Raw genomic sequence first — 13,237 nt, 5'->3', positions numbered from 1 at the left:
GCAAGTGTCCTCGTGGACAGAGAGCGGTCACACACACAGAGCGTGGTCCCCAGTGGAGGTCTATATATAAGGGATATGAGTGTCCTACCCCTTTACATCGGGGACCTGGGGGGAGAGTGTCAAAGGTCAAAAACTTTATTTGCCATTTGTGCTTACACACATAGGAACTCTTGTGCGGTTGTTCAGAGAGTCAAACCAAGTCAAATTAAAAATGCACACAGAAAGACACATAATCTATAAAAACATATACTTCTCTAGAAATAGAAAACAAAGTGCCTAAAACCCTATATAAAGGGGAAAGTGAGAGCATTGTACCTTGCACAAACCCTATATAAAAAGTGTCGATTGCATTGTAAATTGCACAGGCCCAGGAGACAATATAATATGATATAATATGATATGCTATGAGGTAGGTCAGGACATCAGTTCATTTTGTTTTGGCCAAGAGTCTCACTGTGGCAGGGAAGAAGCTCTTAAAAAAGCGTGTTCTGTTTGTGGCGATGCTGTCCGCTCGTCTGTGCCTGAGGTTGTATGTGCAGTTTTTGTGTTTGAGCAGGGAGTGAGCTAGATGTAGTGTGTCTCTGATGATTCTCTCTGCTCTTTTTTAACAGCGCTGTGTGTAGATTGTGTCCATGGAGGGGAGTTCCGTTCTCATAATCCTCTCTGCAGTCTTTATGACTCTTTGCAGAGCCTTCCTCTCTGTCTGTGTGGTGTTTCCATACCACACCGTGATGCCTGTGGTGAGGATGCTCTCTATCAGTCCTTTGTAGACCTGGGTGAGAGGGCGACAGTGCAGACCAGCTTTTCTGAGCAGCCTGATGAAGTACAGTCTCTGCTGGGCTTTTTTCACTGTGGCAGCAGTGTTCAAAGTCCAGTTCATATCTGATGTTACTTGTAATCCCAGGTATCTGTAACTGTCAGCCCTCTCCACCACAGTCCCCTTGATGATGAGGGGCTGCAGGGGGGTGGATTTTTTCTGAAGTCCATTATTATTTCTCTTGTCTTGTCTGTGTTGAGGCTTAGGTCGTTCACCTCACCATAGGCAAGAATGTCGTTCACCAGACTCCTGTAGCCCGACTCGTCCCCCCCTCCCCCCGCCTTGATGAGGCCCAGGATGGTGGTATCATCCGCATACATAATAATGATGGTATTTTCCTGGGTGGAGACACAGTCGTGTGTGTACAGGGTGAAAAGTTTGGGACTGAGACAGTAGCCTTGTGGGGATCCTGTGCTGACGGTGAGCTCTGCAGACACCCTCCTTCCCATCCTCACCACCTGTGGTCTTTCAGTCAGGAAATCCAAGATCCAGTTGCAGGTGGGAGTCGGGACGCCGAGGTATGTCAGCTTCTCAGTCAGCCTGCCCGGGCGAATGGTGTTGCACATGAAGAGTGTTGCACAGGGCTGTGGTGTGAAATAAATATTTGACTTAGTGTGGGACTTGCCAGCCGCCGGTGAGGAAGAGACCATGTTTACGTGTATATGGAGTGTGAGAGGTTGCAGCCACTGTACAAATATCCATGAACGCTGGTCACCGCGGGGGGTTGAGTGTATTGTAGATAAAGATGGCACTATTGTATTATAATGATTGCCTGATGTAAAGCGAATACTGAAAGTCTTCGTAACTTCTGCTACACTGTAAATTGCAAATACTGAATCAAGGCCTTGTTAAGAAGGACAAAAAAGGAGCGGGTTCCCGTGGACGGTGTGCGTGCGTGCCACAGACCTGAGGTCACACGACGCGCAAACCATGCAACTGCTGCGGCTGTGTCACAGCAGAGACGGCACCATCCCTAGAGCACAGGACCCTAGTGATGCCCACACTGGCACTATAGTGATCACACCCTAGTGAAGTGCACACTGGCACTATAGTGATCACACCCTAGTGAACTGCACACTGGCACTATAGTGATCACACCCTAGTGATGCCCACACTGGCACTGTAGTGATCACACCCTGGTGAACTGCACACACTGGCACTGTAGTGATCACACCCTAGTGATGCCCACACTGGCACTGTAGTGATCACACTCTAGTGATGCCCACACTGGCACTATAGTGATCACACCCTGGTGATGCCCACACTGGCACTATAGTGATCACACCCTGGTGAACTGCACACACTGGCTCTATAGTGATCACACCCTGGTGATGCCCACACTAGTATAGTGATCACACCCTGGTGAACTGCACACTGGGACTGTAGTGATCAGACGCTGGTAAACTGCACACTGGGACTGTAGTGATCACACCCTGGTGATTCCCACACTAGTAGAGTGATCAGACTCCAGTGAACTACAGCGATCGCACATTAAGCCTATAGTGACTCCCACACTAGTATAGTGATCAGACTCTGGTGATCTAGATTACTGACTCCACCTGCCACTGTGGTGCCCCAGTGTGCCGGTCCCCTGTAGCCGGCACAGGGCAGTGCCAGGGTGCCAGGGTCAGGAGGGCTCCCTGCCCCCTCTCCCCGGAGCGCTGCGACTGTACCTGTGTCGAAACCCCGGTCCATCCTCTCGACGAAGTCCCGTGCGCTGGCACTCTGGGCAGCAGCTGCCACGTCTGCCTGCGGGCAGTGATCCAGCCCGTAGCGGATGTTGTCCCGCACCGATAGGGCAAAGAGTGTCGGATCCTGATCCACGAGCGCCACCAGTGGAGAAGAGACAGCAGCTCCCTCAGGGAGCTGGCACCACATGGGCACAGTGTACACGTGGCATACTGGGGTGGTACTGAGTGTACACGTGTAGCATGGGGGCACTGATTGTACACGTGTCACATGGGGGCACACTGTATACACATGTCACATGGGGGCCCACTGTATACACTTTCACATGGGGGCACTGAGCGTTCACGTGTAGCATGGGGGCACTGAGTGTACACGTGTAGCATGGGGGTACTGAGTGTACATGTGTAGCATGGGGGCACTGAGTGTACACGTGTAGCATTGGGGCACTGAGTGTACACGTGTCACATGGGGGCACAGTGTGTACACGTGTAGCATGGGGTCACAGTGTGTACATGTGTAGCATGGGGGCACAGTGTGTACATGTGTAGCATGGGGGCACAGTGTGTACACGTGTAGCATGGGGGCACAGTGTGTACACGTGTAGCATGGGGGCACTGAGTGTACACGTGTAGCATGGGGGCACTGAGTGTACATGTGTAGCATGGGGGCACAGTGTGTACATGTGTAGCATGGGGGCACTGAGTGTACACGTGTAGCATGGGGGCACTGAGTGTACACGTGTAGCATGGGGGCACTGAGTGTACACGTGTAGCATGGGGGCACTGTGTGTACACGTGAAGCATGGGGGCACTGAGTGTACACGTGTAGCATGGGGGCACTGAGTGTACACGTGTCACATGGGGGCACAGTGTGTACACATGGCACATGTGGTGGCACTGAGTGTAAACGTGGCACATGGGGTGGTACTGAGTGTACACATGTCACCTGGGGCACAGTGTGTACACATGTCACACGGACGAACGCCTTGTATATGTGTCACCCTAGGGGTGGCACTGAGAGTACACGTGTCACATGGGGGCACAGTGTGTACACGTCACACAGGGGAACGCTTAGTATATGTGTCACACTGGGGGTGGCACTGAGTATACATGTGTCACATGGGCACACATTATACTCGTGTCACACACGGCATGGCATCGAGTGCAGACGTTTCGTATGGGGGCACACTGTTCACACATGTCACATGGAGGATGGCACTGAGTTTGCACATGTCACACGGGCACACTACATGTGTCACACATAGGCTGGCACTGAGTGTGGACACTTGCCACACTGGGGAACACTGTGTACATGTATTACACAGGGGAATACTGTGTACATGTATCACGCGGGGGGGGGGGCACTGTGTGTAAACGTATCATATGGGGATACACTGTGTACACGTCACATGTTGGCTCTGAGTGCGCACATGTGTCACACAGGGGCACTGAATGTGTACACGTCACAATATGGCAGTGTGTACATGTATCACACAGAGGTACAATACACTGTTCATTCACCCCCACTCACTGTCCTGACCCACCCCTCATTGTCCACTGACCACCCCTTCACTGCCCTTTGACACCCCCCGCCCTGACCACTCACTGTCCCAGTGTAGCCCCCATGTGTCCCGACCCCCTGTGCCCCCTGACCTTGCTGTGGTAGTACTTGTGCTCGTACTCCTCGATGGGCCGCCCGTCCAGCAGAATATCACCAACAACTTCTCCTGGACCACCCATATTGAAGTACCAACCAAGAAAGCACACCAATGCCTCTACATCCTTAGAAGGTTTACGAAGTTTGCATGTCCCCTACAACTCTCACCAACATGCACAAATGCACAATAGAAAGTGTAGTGTCTTAATAAAGACTTAGTGAAGGATTAAGGACCACGTCTAAAGACGTCTACATGGTGTCGGAAGCGTTTAATCTGCGCCTCTCGTATATCGGGTTTTATTTTGCCTTTTGAGTGTGTGTGGAGTGATGGCTTCGTCTTGTCGCAAGCCTTCCCCGTTAGTCTTTGACGCCGACATCGCGGGGCGATGGGACACGTTCGTCTTGGACTACACCCATTATGTGAATATTGCACACCGTAATGACCCTGCTGCTGTCAAAGCATCGCTGCTATTGAACCTTGCTGGGCCTGATGCCATGAGGCGGGCTAAGTCGTTTGTGTACAGTCCAGCGGTCCTGGGCGAAGATGACCAGATTGCTGAGCCAGCCGAGTCTCCTGACGACCCGGTGTGTCTGTTGAGGAAGTTTACTGAAATTTGTGACCTTCCCTCGAACCGCATCTTGGAACGGGCTCGGTTTTTTTCTCGCAAGCAACAGCCTGAGGAACCTGTGGAATGTTTCATTGCCGACCTCCGCTATCTAGCTCATCGCTGTCGTTTTGGTGAATTGTGTGACCAGCTCACGCGGGATATGTTAGTTACTGGCATGTTAGACCAGAAGTTGCGGACTGATTTATTACGGAGGCCTGACCTCACGTTGAACGAAGCTGTGCATGCTTGTCGCATTGCTGAGGTTGTTACTCCGTTTCGTGGGGAGAGAGGATCTGGGAACCGTGCCGTTAGCGTGGCTGCTCTGTCTGTGCCCCGGCGGCCACCGAACAGTTTTAAACCACAGTCTCGCCCAGCTCCTGCCCCTCGCCCTCAGAGTGCCAGGAAGTGCCCCAATTGTGGGCATGGACATTTGCCACAGTCTCTGTGCCCTGCTTATGGAAAAGCCTGCAACTATTGCAGAAAACAGAACCACTTTGCAGCGGTCTGTCGTTCCCGTGGGAACGTTGCTCAGCCTCCTCGCCAGGTGTTCATCAATCTCCAGAGGATTGAAAGTATCCTTGATTCTCAGTACATCGAGGAGTCCGCCCCCGAGTCAGACTCCAGCATCTATATGGGGGATGCCAGTGTTTACGCTCTGCTGCACAACCAGACTCGACTCCCCGATCCATCGGTGCTTGTTACTGTTAATGACAAGACCTTCACTGCGAAGTTGGACACTGGTGCCAAGGTCAGCGTAATATCAACATCACTCTTCCACCAGATAAGGTTACAGAAAACATCTCGTGACCTGTCTTTTTTTGTGTTGGATTGTGATTGTGTGCCTCTGCTGAGCAATCAAGCATGCCAGGATCTGGGTCTGGTTGCTTTCGACAGTACAGTCCATGAGGTGAGGGTGGTGCTGGACCCTGTCTCTGAATACCCTGACCTCTTCGATGATCAGCTCGGTAAGCTGCCGCTTGTATATAAAATTACTACTGACTCCTCCATAACTCCTGTGTGCCGTCCGCCTCATAGGGTCTCTTTCGCGATGAAAGACAAAGTTAAAGCGATGCTGGACAGAATGGTAAACTTGGGGGTGCTAGAAGCTATCAGTAAGCCCACGAGCTGGGTGTCTACGATGGTTGCCACTATAAAAAAAGGGAAGAATGAAATACGGGTCTGCATCAACCCGAAGGACTTGAACACTGCCATTAAGCGGCCCCACTACCCTATGCGGACTGTTGAGGATGTTGCGGCCCAGGTTGGTCAAGCCACCGTATTCTCAGTTCTCGATTCTAGGAGTTCCTTTTGGCAGGTTCCACTGCACAGGGAGTCAACTGACTTGACAGCTTTTGCAACGCCATTTGGGAGGTACAAGTTTTTAAGAATGCCTTTTGGGATAAGCTTGGCGAGCGAAGTCTTCCAGCGCTCCATGGAGCAATTGTTTGCCGGGCTGCCATGTTCCATCATTGTCGATGATATCCTCGTGTATGGTCGGGATGTCACGGAACACGACCGAAATCTCCGACGGGTCCTCGACCGGGCTCGCCAGATAAACCTCAAGCTGAACCCGTCCAAGTGTAGGTTCCGGTTGTCTGAAGTGTCGTATGACGGCCACATCTTTACCTCTCGTGGCCTGAAGCCTGAGCCATCTCCGAGTTCCGTGCACCTGTTGATGTCGCTGGCCTGCAGCGGTTTCTCGGTATGGTAAATTATCTGGGTAAATTTGTTCCGCGTCTAAGTGAGCTCAGTGCGCCGCTGCGCCTCCTGAAAAAGAAAGATGTTGCCCGGTCGTGGAGTCCGCAGCACCAACAGTCGTTTGACACTTTGAAAAAAATGCTGGTCAGCACTCCGGTTCTCCGGTTTTTCGATCTCCGACTACCAATTGTAGTGACCTGCGATGCCTCTCGTTTTGGTCTCGGTGCAGCCTGCATGCAAGTATATGATGGAGATTCTCTGCAGCCTGTCTCGTTTGCCTCTCGCACCATGACGGACACTGAGCAAAGGTATGCCCAAATTGAGAAGGAGCTCCTTGCTGTGGTGTTTGCGTGCTCTAAGTTCCGGGACTTTCTCTTTGGGGTTCGGTTCACGGTGGAAACAGACCACCCGCCGCTGGTTACGATATTAAACAAACCCATTCATGCTGCCCCGGCCCGTCTGCAGCGGATGATGCTACAGCTACAGCGGTTCGATTTCAACATTGTGTATAGGAGGGGTACCGAGATGCATGTTGCCGATGCTCTGTCGAGGGCACCTCGGTCCTCCTGTGCCCAACATCCATACGAGCAGGAGGACCTGCACGTTCTGAATGTGAATTTTGTTCCTTCAAAGCAGCTGCGGTGCCTGCTCGAGCACACTGCTGCCGACCCTGACTTGCAACAGCTGTCTGCTGTTATTCTGCGCGGGTGGCCCCGCAAGCCTGCCTCTCTGCCTGCTGGCGTGCAGCCCTTCTTCCTGGTTCGGGATGAGCTTGTGGTTCGGGAGGGTATCGTCGTGAAAGGTCACAAGGTGGTGATCCCTGCCTCACTCTATGATGCTTTACTACTCTGCTGCTCATTTGGGGCATCCGGGCGCTGACGCTACCGTTGCTCATGCTTAAGGGCAGTACTATTGGCCTGCCATGGCCAAGTATATCAAGGCTCGAGTGGCGGCGTGCTCCGAGTGCAACTCCATGGCCCCTCACCAGCAGCGGCAGCCCCTGTTGCAGCAGCCGGCCCCCGACATGCCATGGTCTTCAATGGCTGCAGATATTTTTGAGTGGCGTGGGAAGCACTACCTGGTGTTGGTGGACTCGTATTCATCCTGGTTTGAAGTGGACCTTCTTCCCACCATCACATCGGAGATGGTCATCGGCAAGCTGCGACGTCATTTTGCTGTCTTTGGTTCCCCGGTCAAGCTCCAGACTGACAACGGCCGTCAATTTACTAGCGCCGAATTTGCTGCCTTCGCTACGAAGTGGAACTTTACTCACTTTACCCGCAGCCCTGAATTCCCTCAGAGTAACGGACTGGCTGAACGTGCTGTGCGCAGCGCGAAGACGTTGCTGGAGCAGTCTCGCTTGTCAAACTGCGATTTTTATCAGGGACTGTTAAATTTGCGAAATGTGTCTAGAGACGGTGTTTTGGGTTCACCTGCTCAGCGGCTCATGTCCCGTGTCCTCCGGCCGCCAATGCCGATCGCTCAGCAGTCGCTTGTGCCGGTGGTACGCCAACCTGACACGGCCCACCGCCGTATTTCTCAACGCCACGAAATCCAGCGCCGGTCCCACGACAAGTCTTGCCGCCCCCTCCCCCCCCCCCCCTCACGACGGGTCAGGTTGTCCGTTTGCAGTCACCTACCGGGTTTTCCAAGCTTGCCACTGTAGTAGGAGTGGCGGACTCACCCCGTTCATATTTAGTAGACTACGAGGGCACTGTGTACCGTCGCAGTCGCCAACATCTGTTAGCTGTCCGGGAGCCTGCGCCCCCGCTTCCATTCCCGGAGCCTCCCTCTCCGTGGTTCGACTCTCCTCCTCGGATTGTGCCGCCTAGTCCTGTTGTTGTTCGTGCCCCTACCGTGCCTCTAACGGTGCCTCCGAGTTTTGCCTCCCTGGCTGGCACGTCTCCTCCACGTCTTTCTCCTACTGATTCTTCTTCTTCTTCTTATCCGCCTCGGCAGTCGCCATCTAGCAGTCCACCGGTTTCTGGCCAGTCTCCTGTTTTTCTGTCTGATCCGCAGTCCCCACGTTGTTCCCCGCCTCTGCCTTTCTCTTTGGGGGAGGGGAGTGAGGGTGAGGGCGCTGTACGGACCCGCTCAGGTAGAGTTGTCCGGCCCCCTGATCGGTATGGCGACTTTGCTTAATATTGTGCTGTTTGATTAAATGATGCTGTTACTATGTTGCAGGCTTGTATAATTACCCTGCTGCTGTTTATTCTACGGGAAAGGATGTAGGTGGTTATGCATGCAACCAAATATGTAGCTACCTCATTACCATTTGACACTCCCACCTTAGGTAGTATAACTGTAGTATCTGCATGCATCCTCCCTCTCTTGGTTCCAGTACGTGTGTAGACCAGTTGTGGTCAGTGCTGGGACGTGTGGATGTAGTGTTTTAATAAAGACTTAGTGAAGGATTAAAGACCACGTCTAAATACATCTACATCCCGAGAACATGGTTTGTAAAATAATAGAAAATAGTCAAAACAGTTCAACAGACTAAAGTGCAGATGTGTCTGTGTGACGTGACCATCCGAGGGAGACAGTCCAGGGGGGATGGGGGCATTCAGCCGGGCCGGCTCAGAGCCGCTATAGCTCTGGGAATGAAGCTGTTCCTGAGTCTGGAGGTTCGGGCGTAGAAGGCCTTGTAACGTCTGCCGGAGGGAAGTAGTTCGAACAGTCCATTTCAAGGATGTGAGGAGTCTTTATGGATGCTGACGGCCTTCCTGAGGCACCGTGTGTGGTAGATGCCCTCCAAGGCTGGTAGCGGTGTCCCAATTAGCTTCTGCACTCTGTGGAAGACGCTCCTCTCCGCCTCCGTGCAGCTGAGATACCACACAGAGATGCCATACGTTAATATGCTCTCTGTGGTGCAGCGGTAGAAGGTTGTCAGCAGCGTCCTTGTCATATATAATACTTGTAATCCATTACTCCCCGCACCTTTCACATTGATTCCCATTTCACTTGGCCTTACTCCCCTATCCCTTCCTGGGCGTTCTGCCCCGTTAATTCTGGTGTCTTATCTTTTATTTTACTCTCTTTCCCTTGTATCTCCATTTTGTCCTCCCTTCTCCAGATAAAATCCCACGACCTGCCCGGTCTTACTCGTAAGTTGCATACTCGCAGTTATTTTCATCGACATTCCTAATGCTTTCTCCCCCTTGTTCGATGTCTCTACGACAATATCCACTCTCTGTCTGTGTGGCAGCGACAAAGAGTTGGGAATTATCAGAGGGTATTTTGTAGCAATCTAGCGAAATACCCGCCGTCGGGATCATGACGATCCATCTCAGTCTATTGAGATTTGTGTTTTATTTATTTCAGGAGGAAGCTGGTCGCAAGAGGAGGTAGGACATGCTTTTGACTGAAACAATGTACGTTTTTACAGTACCGCTCAAAAAAACAGCTAATGCTCAGTTTCTAACCAGCTGTTAAATATTTGCAGGGTTATTGATGAAACCAAACCAATGTTGGTGGTAGTTAGCGCGTTGCCCATTGAAAAATATGATCGCACCCTTTTCTACAACATAGCATTGAGCGAAACATCTGATATCATCAAACGAGGTAAAACTGATACCTTTTCCATTGATCTTTTTTAAGACATCTTTATGCAATACTTATATGTGAATATTAATGGTATTAATGGACCCTGGGGGAAGTATCACAAAGACAAAGCAAAGATTGTTTGCATTTGAACAGATCCTTGTTCCTGGGAGAATATGTTTGCTGTGCTGGGTGAAATTGCGTAGACTAGGCCTGTGTACTCGAGGGTTCAGGTGTATTAGAGGAGAATTCAGTGAAACACAAAGTCCTTACACGGCTCAGTGGGTTGGATGCAGGGAGGATGCTTCCCCTGTCTGAGGAGGTCTGGAGCCAGCGGAAACCCTCAGAATGTGAGCTGCACCATTTAGGACAGAGACAGGGAGACATTACTGCATTCTGAGACTAGGCAACCTTTAGAAATCACTGCACACCCGGTGACTGTGTATAATCAGTCATTCATTGCTCTTGGAGCCAGAGAGTCATGCTTGTACATTACAGAATCAGGCCATTGGGCCCATCGCCTCCATGTCCACCCTTTCCCCCAGCCACACAAGTCCCATTTGCCCACATGAGAACCATATTAGTCTGAAGAAGGGTTTCGGCTCGAAACATTGCCTTTTTCCTTCGCTCCATAGATGCTGCTGCACCCGCTGAGTTTCTCCAACATTTTTGTGTACCTTATTCTACACCTCATATGCCAAATCGCAATGCCTCTTAAATATAGTGGTTACATCTGATTTCACCACCTCCTATGGCAAAATATTCCAGGTATTAACAACTCTTTGTGTGAAGAAAACTGCGTCCTCCAGTATTGATCTCCCTGCATGACAATAAGGTTTCGATGATCTAGCCTATATCCTGCTGCAGACTTTGACAGACTACCTTGCTATCCCCAACATTACCCGTTCTCCACAAACTTAGTAGTCACACCATCTACATTCACATCCAAGCCATGAAAACATAAAATGAACAGCAATGGTTGCAGCACCGATCTCGAATGTACACCACCAGTCACAGATCTCCAGGCAGAAAAATCACACCTACCTCTAACCACCAACTTTTTACCATTTTACCAACTCGTCTTGGATCCAACCTGACTTCCTTTTATGGACCAGCCTTACATGTGAAACATTGTCAAGTCCCTCAGTGAAGTTCATATATTGCTTCACAATGAGATCAGAGTGTTCTTGGTTGTACAGACACATCAAATCTACCCTACACTAAAGAAAGCAAGTAAAGAGTAGCAGATTGCCCCGCCTGTCCAGTCCACTCCCGTTCAGTATGATCACGGCTACTCCACCCCACATCTCTACTCCTCTTTAATTACCACACACCTCCGTCTCCTCATCTTCCAATCTGCCTCTCCCTCGCCATCTACTGCCAATATATTTGAAAACCCACCTTATTTCACCATCTCCACCCGCAATTTCTTGTTCATCCTCACTTTCCACGTTTGTTTTCCCCATCCACGCACCGTGCCACCTCCTGTTCCCGATAATCTGCGGAATTTCCCCTCTCCAGCCCGGTTAAAAGCTCCTGGAAAGATGCCTGTTGTCCATCCAATGTTGTTGTGGGTGAAACCCCTGGGCAAGGTGTCAGTTGTCCGCCCGCCTGTGCCTGACTCTCCCCCACCGACCCCCGGGGACTCTCTGATTCTCTGCTTCTCCCCCCAGTCTCCGTCACCCTGGATGTGCAAACAGCGCATCAGTGGCTCGAGGTGTCTGAGGATCAGAAGAGGGTGAGATGGACCGAGACCCGGAGGAGTCTCCCTGACACCGGGAAGAGGTTTACAGCCGGGACGTGTGTGCTAGGATTGGAGGTATTCACATCGGGGAGACATTACTGGGAGGCGGAGGTGGCGGGGAGTCGGGGCTGGAGTCTGGGAGTCGCCGCAGAGTCTGTGGAGAGGAAGGGGCCGGTCACACTGACCCCCGAGAATGGAGTCTGGAGGATATGGCGGTGGGATGAGGTGTTTGATGCAGTCACCTCCCCTCCATCCCCTCTTCCCGCCCGTCCCATCCCCGGGAGGGTGGGGGTTTATCTCAGTTACGAGTCCGGGATAGTTTCATTTTATGACGCGGCCAACAAGTCCCATCTCCACACCTTCACTGGGAATAAATTCACGGAGAAACTTTATTCAGGCCATGGGATGAAAAGTGGCTGAGAATCTCGTCCGGTTCTGCTCAGCATCAGGAGCAGGGCTCAGGGGCTGTAGGGCAGAAACCCGGTGGACAACAGGTCGGCGCTGAATGGCTCCCATTTAATCCCCAAATCCCGCGTCGTGAAACCCCAGTGAGCGCGGAAATAAAACCAGGGGGAATGTAAATATGGGAAGAGTGAAATAAACAGCAACTGAGATCAGAGCTGTCTGTCGATCCGTTCATTTCAACCCGTTAACTGCATCCGTCAAAGGAACAGAAACACTTTTGTGAAAATATAAAGATTGAAGCAATCGCCCTTCCCACTTGTTCAGAAGTTCATCAGATGTTTGCAGCATTTGATCTCCGCACAACAGATTTGTGTTCTTCGGGAAGGATCTTTGGAAGAATGGGTTCAAACCGAATTCCTGGTTCCAGGTGGGAGCCTGTTGTACTCAGGCTCTGCCTGTCTCTCTGTAGAATATGTAGAACATTCCTTGTTTCAGTCGCCGCCAGACCCATCCCTCACCTCTCTCCCAGGTACATCATGTCTGTATCGGTGTTGCTTCTTGCTCTCGTTCACCGCCTTAACGCTTTATATCCATATAACCATTTAACAATTACAAAACGGAAAACAGGCCACCTCGGCCCTTCAAGTCCGTGCCGAACACTTATTTTCCCCTGGTCTCATCTACCTGCGCTCAGACCATAATTCTCCATTCCTTTCCCGTCCATATACCTATCCAATTTATTATTAAATGGTAAAATCGAACCTGCCTCCACCATTTCCACTGGAAACTCATTCCACACAGCTACCACTCTCTGAGTGAAGATGTTCCCCCTCATGTTACCCCTAAACTTCTGTCCCTTAATTCTCAAGTCATGTCCTCTTGTTTGAAACTTCCCAACTCTCAATGGGAAAAAGTTCCCTCACTGCCAGTTTCCAACCAGCTCCCACATTCCTCTGCTCGAGCCCTTTCCCTTCGCTTTCTCGCCGTCTCTATCTCTGTCAGAGAAAACAAGAGTGAACAAAGTCCATTCCAAGCCCGTGGACGCCATCGGCTACCTCGTCTAACCTCGACCCCTTTTCA

At 51.2% G+C, this 13,237-nt stretch overlaps 1 long non-coding RNA gene across 1 annotated transcript; it reads left to right on the top strand.

Annotated features, from left to right (window-relative positions):
- Positions 1 to 9,791: 9,791 nt before the first annotated feature.
- Positions 9,792 to 11,701, top strand: LOC116990109. Its single transcript, XR_004416416.1, has 3 exons — positions 9,792 to 9,812; positions 9,911 to 10,029; positions 11,682 to 11,701. It is a non-coding gene; the product is annotated as an uncharacterized LOC116990109 (long non-coding RNA).
- Positions 11,702 to 13,237: the final 1,536 nt, after the last annotated feature.

The sequence above is a fragment of the Amblyraja radiata genome, chromosome 30, assembly GCF_010909765.2.
Source record: "Amblyraja radiata isolate CabotCenter1 chromosome 30, sAmbRad1.1.pri, whole genome shotgun sequence".
Taxonomy (NCBI): domain Eukaryota; kingdom Metazoa; phylum Chordata; class Chondrichthyes; order Rajiformes; family Rajidae; genus Amblyraja; species Amblyraja radiata.
This window is presented reverse-complemented; position numbering and strand designations above follow the sequence as displayed.